The 6,496-nt window shown below is 39.9% G+C and overlaps 1 long non-coding RNA gene across 1 annotated transcript; it reads right to left on the bottom strand.

The window, feature by feature from the left end:
- Positions 1-706: 706 nt before the first annotated feature.
- Positions 707-5,437, bottom strand: LOC141567117 (uncharacterized). Its single transcript, XR_012489512.2, has 2 exons — positions 5,242-5,437; positions 707-1,086 (listed from the first exon to the last, which is right to left on the bottom strand). It is a non-coding gene; the product is annotated as an uncharacterized LOC141567117 (long non-coding RNA).
- Positions 5,438-6,496: the final 1,059 nt, after the last annotated feature.

Here is a 6,496-nt window from a genome sequence, read left to right on the forward strand (position 1 = left end):
CTCAACTGAGTAAAAATAACATCATTTATTTTTTAATTTTTCTCATTGTCACATATTTATATAACTATTGACTTATTTTAAATCACAGTACATTGAGCATCTTTGTGCACAAAACACTTTTTTCTTTAATATTTAGGATTATTTCCACAGGATAGATTCATTAAAATAATGGTGGAGTTTTCTCATTCTGAAGTGTCCATTTTATTGAACAATTTGGAGGACAAGTACTTATATATAAAGATAAACATTCATGATTAGAATGAAAAATTCAAATGACTTTTTAAAATAACAATTTTATTGAGATGTAATTCATATACCGTAAAGCTTACATTTTGTGAGGTTTTTTAAAATTTAGATTGGGGAACAATGTGTTTTTCCAGGACCCATCAGCCCCAAGTCAAGTCATTGTTTTCAACTAGTTGTGGAGGGCGCAGCTCACATGGCCGATGAGGGAATCCAACTGGCAACCCTGTTGTTAAGAACTCATGCTCTAACCAACTGAGCCATCTGGCCGCCCCAAAGTTTACCTTTTTAATGTGTACAATTCAGTGGTTCACCACTATCTAATTCCAGAACATTTTCATCATTCCAAAAAAGAAACCCCATGCCCTTTAGCAGTCACTTCCCATTCTCCCTTGCCTCAGAACCTGGCTATAGTTTCTCTTTGTAGCATTACTTTCTGAAGCCCAAGAGATTTCTTTTCCTATTTTTTTTTTTTTTTTAAGATTTTATTGGGGAAGGGGAAAAGGACTTTATTGGGGAACAGTGTGTACTTCCAGGACTTTTTTCCAAGTCAAGTTGCTGTCCTTTCAATCTTAGTTGTGGAGGGTGCTGTTCAGCTTCAAGTTGTTGTCCTTTCAGTCTTAGTTGTGGAGGGCGCAGCTCAGCTCCAGGTCCAGTTGCCGTTGCTAGTTGCAGGGGGCGCAGCCCACCATCCCTTGCGGGACTTGAGGAATCGAACTGGCAACCTTGTGGTTGAGAGCCCACTGGCCAATGTGGGAATTGAACTGGCAGCCTTCGGAGTTAGGAGCATGGAGCTCCAACCGGCTGAGCCACCGGGCTGGCCCCAAGAGATTTCTTGATGTGCTAGATAAGATTTTTTGATTAGATGAATGCAATTCACATATATGTTCAAGAAAATTTGCAGAATTATCATTTGTAAACTCCTCATTAACTTTCAACATCAGGTTCCTTATGCTTGGAGTCTTTAACCATTATCCATTGTGGATAAATTTTTAATGTATATATAACTCACAATAAAACACTACAACAGTGAAAACCACCATGGAGGCTTCCAGTGTCCAGCTGAGTAATAAACAGATTCATGCTTGTCTGATCACCAGGAACCACCTCACATTTGTTCTTTCAATCACTCAAGACTCACACTATTTTTCTTTTCAGAAGGAAAATACTTAAATAATTTTTATTTGTTAAATGTTTAAAAGTGAAAGTCATAATTACCAACTTTAATGATGTGGACCCTCCAACACCTTTGTGAACCCCTGAACGCCACTTTTTTGCCCCCCAACACCACCAATTTCCACCCAATTCAAACGTGTCTCATTTCAAGCTAACATTAAGTATCTTTTTACCTTTCTTCTCCTCTCTCCAGAGGTAGAATGGTGGCAATGATAAGGGTTCTGTATTAGGAGGCAATGGAGTGTAGAGCTCGAGAATGTGGGCTCTAAGCCATACAAAGGTTCATACCCGAACTCAGCCATTAATTACTACCTCATGATCATGGAAATATCACTTATTCTATGTCCTTTAGATTGTTCATTAATAAAATAAGGATCATCAGAATTCCTGCTATTCAGTTGGGGTGAGAACTCAATGACATAATCCATGCAATATACGAATAACAATTTTTACCGTATAATAAGCACTGGACCCTGAAAGCTATTCTTGAAAACTTACTGTCTGCTGAGATTTTTACATATGTTATCACTAATTCTCGTGATAACACTCTAAGGCAGGTATCATTATCCCTATTTTACAGAGTAGCAAATAGACTCACATAGGCAACTTATCTGAGGTGACCTCAAACTCTGTCTAACTAAACCCCATATTCTTCCACTACATTTTCATAATGATAAAAAAATTAATAATTCATCTTATTTGTGTGTTTTGCCATTATAAAGAATTTTCAAATGTTCTTTTACTGACTCCTGTGAAGAAGACATCATTTCCATTTTTGGACAGATAATAAGACATATTTTATAGAGTTGCTATGATGATTAGAGATATGAGCACTTAGTGGCCATTGCTATTTCTACAAGGAGACAGACAGCATGGTTTAGGGATTACCCAGCTATTCAGTGGTAAAGAAACCAGGACACTGTGTTTCGAATTCAAGCCTCTTCCCCCCTATATAGCTGCCATCTAGAAGCAGCCTAGGTATCCAGAAGAGCTGAAAAACATCATGGTCTGAACACATCTGTGCAAATCTCCCCCACCCCCATTCTTCTACCCACTGGACCTCAGTTTTCCCCCTTGTAAAATGGTACTGCTGGGCAAGATGACTTCCAGGATTCCTTCTGCCTCTGATAATCTCTAATTGGAGATTGGGACTCTGATTGCCTCTATGAATGACATCCTCGGTTTTGGTTTATTAACAGTAGATAAGTAAAAAGGTAGTGATGCATGAGGAATTAAGAAGTCATAGTTATGGCTGGGATGCACATTTCCTCTCCCAGGGGAAGCCTGTGAGCCCCTTCCAGAAATCAGGTTCCGTTTAAAGTCAGAGACCTCAGTCTCGCCTTACCTCATCTACTTTACAACCAGGACCCTCCCCTCTGCACGATATTAGACAGATCCCTTGAAGGGGAGGAGAGGTGAGAGGAGACCAGAGTTCTAGCCCCCTGTCCCTCGGCAGATCTCTACACTTTAGTCATAGATTGTATTTTCACTTGTTTATGTCTTGTCACTGGTCAAAATGCTCCCTCTTAAGTGTGCACAAGGACACGCAGCCAAGCTAGCCCAGCAAACAGCCTCCAAGCTCAGGGGATAGTTCTCCGAGAGCAGACATTCACCCATACCCTGCTGCCCTGTGGCCCCATCCAGTGGCCCAGACCCAGGAAGGGAGATGACCCTAGAACTTCATTTCCCCAAGAGGGTTAGTGTCCTTGGCTTAACAGCACACCAGCCAGGGACACACTTGTAGTAAGTGTTCGATAAACACTTGCTGAACTAAATCTAGAGTTCAGGAGAAACTGCACAAGTACACAGCTGTTATTAATGACCCTGCAGGGAAGAAAATGTAACCTTATCAGAGAAAGAAGAAGAGAGGAAAGGAAATGTTTAACATTCACGTTAACTGATTACTGAGTACCTGATGTGTCATTTCTTCTGATCCTCATAATAGTCCTGTGTGGTCAACTACTAACCATCACTGTCATCACCCGTTTTACAGTTGGAGAGCTTCAGTGACTTGCATAAAGCCACTGCTCGTACAGAATAGAACCACAATTTGGACCCAGGTCTCTCTGATTCCAAAGTTCATGCCTATTTCTATTATACCACAGAGTTCTTCTATCGGAAAAGAAATTATTTTATTTGTAAAGATGTATGTACTCTGATGTTCATTGCAGCATTATTTATGGTGGCAAAGACATGGAAACAACCAAAGTGTCCTTTGATAGATGAATGGATAAAGAAGATGTGGTACATATACACAATGGAATACTATTCGGCCATAAGAAAATATGAAATACTGCCATTTGTGACAACATGGATAGACCTTGAGATTATTATGCTAAGCTAAATAAATCAGACAGAAAAAGTCGAGAACCATATGATTTCATTCATATGTGGAATATAAAACTGAAAGCAGGGGCCGGCCCGGTGGCTCAGGCAGTTAGAGCTCCATGCTCCTAACTCCGAAGGCTGCTGGTTTGATTCCCACATGGGCCAGTGGGCTCTCAATCACAAGGTTGCTGGTTTGACTCCCGCAAGGGATGGTGGGCTGTGCCCCCTGCAACTAGCAACGGCAACTGGACCTGGAGTTGAGCTGCGCCCTCCACAACTAAGATTGAAAGGACAACAACTTGAAGCTGAACGGCACCCTCCCAACTAGGATTGAAGGGACAACAAATTGACTTGGAAAAAAGGCCTGGAAGTACACAGTGTCCCCAATAAAAGTCCTGTACCCCTTTCCCAATAAAAAAAATCCTTAAAAAAAAAGAATAGAATTATTTTAAAAAAAACTGAAAGCAACAAAGGAACAAGATAAGCAAATAAAGAAACAAAAACTCAAAGACACAGACAACAAGTTAGTGGTTACCGGAGGGTAGATGAAAATAAAAGGGGTCAAATATATGGTGATGGAAGGAGAACTGACTCTGGGTGCTGAGCACACAATGTGATATATATATAGATGATGTATTATAGAATTATACACTTGAAACCGATGTAAGTTTACTAACCATTGTTACCTCAATAAATTTAATTTAAAAATTTTAAAAAAGGAAATGCTGGAGCTGAATAACTCAATAAAAGAGATGAATAATGAAATAGCAAACTTAGGAAACAGAGCTGACCAGATGGAGGAAAGAATTAGTAATATCGAAGATAGAAATCTGGAAATGCTACATGTGGAAGAAGAGAGAGACTTGAGAGTTAGAAGAAATGAAAGAACTCTACAAGAACTATCTGACTCTATCAGAAAGAGCAATATAAGAATAATGGATATACCAGAAGTAGAAGAAGGGAACAGAGAGCCTATTCAAACAAGTAGTTGACCAGAACTTCTTCCCAAACCTAGTAGCTATAAAATGGCATAGTGCAAAAAGAAAAGAAAAAGAAGGAATTCTTTAAAAGGAACAGAATGGAAGAGAGAATGTAAAAAAAGGAGAGGAAGGGAAAGAAGGGAAGGGAGAAGGAAACAGATTGACAGTGTGTGTCACTTGGGGGAGGCTTTTAAAAAACTGATAATGTTCTATTTCTTAATCTGAATAGTGGGTCATTAGTGTTTCTTTTAATATTCTTTAAAGTGTACTTACATACTGTATGCTACATATAAGCACACCTATATACTGTATATGATACAATATATCTTATTTCACAATTTAAAAAAATAGAAAACAAGAAGACTAAAAAGTAAAATATTCCAAGAAGAATTAGAAGTTGCTAAATACAACTCTAACCACAAGCTTGTCACATACACAACTTCAGTCACGTGCTGTCCCACCTAACATTCTCCAGCTGCTCTTGGAGCGTGTGGTAAGATAACTATTGACATACCTGAGGCCTTTCTTGGGAGGCCTTTCTTGGGAAAAATTCGGTTGCCTTCTCCTGCTGTGATTCCTGCTGTGGCCAACAGATGGAGCCATTCCCTCCCTCCCTACTCTTCAAACTGCTTAAGCAGAAAAGCTGTTGCTTAAAAGCTTTGTAGTCCAGGGATGGGAGGACTCTGGCCATTGCCAGACACTAGAGGCCAAAGAAGGGTGAGGGCTGACTACTACCAGGAAGAATTTATTACATATAAACCCAGTGAGGACTGAAAGAACAGTCAGTTCCCAGCAGGGTTTCAGCATTATTAATATTTTGGGCTGGTTAATTCTTTGTTGGGGCTGGAGGAGGGCTGTCACGCGCATTGTAAGACGCTTAACATTCCTGGACTTTACCCACTAAATGACAGTAGCATGCCCCTCTCCTAAGCTGTGCCAACAAAAAAATGTCTCAGACATTGCCCAATGTCCCCTGGGGTGGGCAGAATCACCCTTAGTTGAGAACCACTGGTTCACAGATATTAATGGTGTTGGGTTAGGGTTTATATAGAATGGAGGATGTACTCTGAGGGCCACCTGCCCCCAAAGCCCAGTTACCAATGCTTGGGAGTTGGGGGAAGGCCCTTAACACAAGGAAACCAGCAGCCCTCACCTGATGAGTAGGAAAAGCTAAGAGGGAGAGAGCACGTGTGGAGTTGAAACCCTCATAGTTAGGATTGCTCTGTAAGGTGGGAATTATTTTTATCCACACTTTAAAGATAAAGAAACTGAGGCTCATAGAAATTAAGCAACTTGCCTGAGGTCAAACAGCTAGGAAGTGATAGAATTGGGATTCCAACCCAATCCTTATCTCCAAAGCCTTATGCTGCAACGTTGAGACTCCTGAAAACTTATCTTTCATTTATTTATTTATTTATTTATTTATTTATTTATTCACTCATTCATTCATTCATTTATCCATCCATCTGCTTATTTAACAACTACTTACTTAGCTCCCACTATGTGCAAAGCTCTGGGACTAGAGCGACATATGAAACAGTTAATCCCTACACTCACGGACCTTGTTGTCTGTCTAGTAGAAGATAAAAACAATAAATGATCATACAGGAATTATTCAATAACAGTTATGATAAGAGCAGTGAGAAAAAAGCTTAGGGAGCTATGTGTACTAGGATGTGGGCAAAATTAAAAAGTTGAAAATATAGATGGACATTAACCTGCCTCCCTCCCTGAAGCTTGGGAAAGGTCCTCTGGGGACAAAAGATATG

Source organism: Rhinolophus sinicus, chromosome 5 (genome assembly GCF_057876585.1).
Source record: "Rhinolophus sinicus isolate RSI-liver-muscle chromosome 5, RSI-T2T, whole genome shotgun sequence".
In the NCBI taxonomy this organism is placed as follows: domain Eukaryota; kingdom Metazoa; phylum Chordata; class Mammalia; order Chiroptera; family Rhinolophidae; genus Rhinolophus; species Rhinolophus sinicus.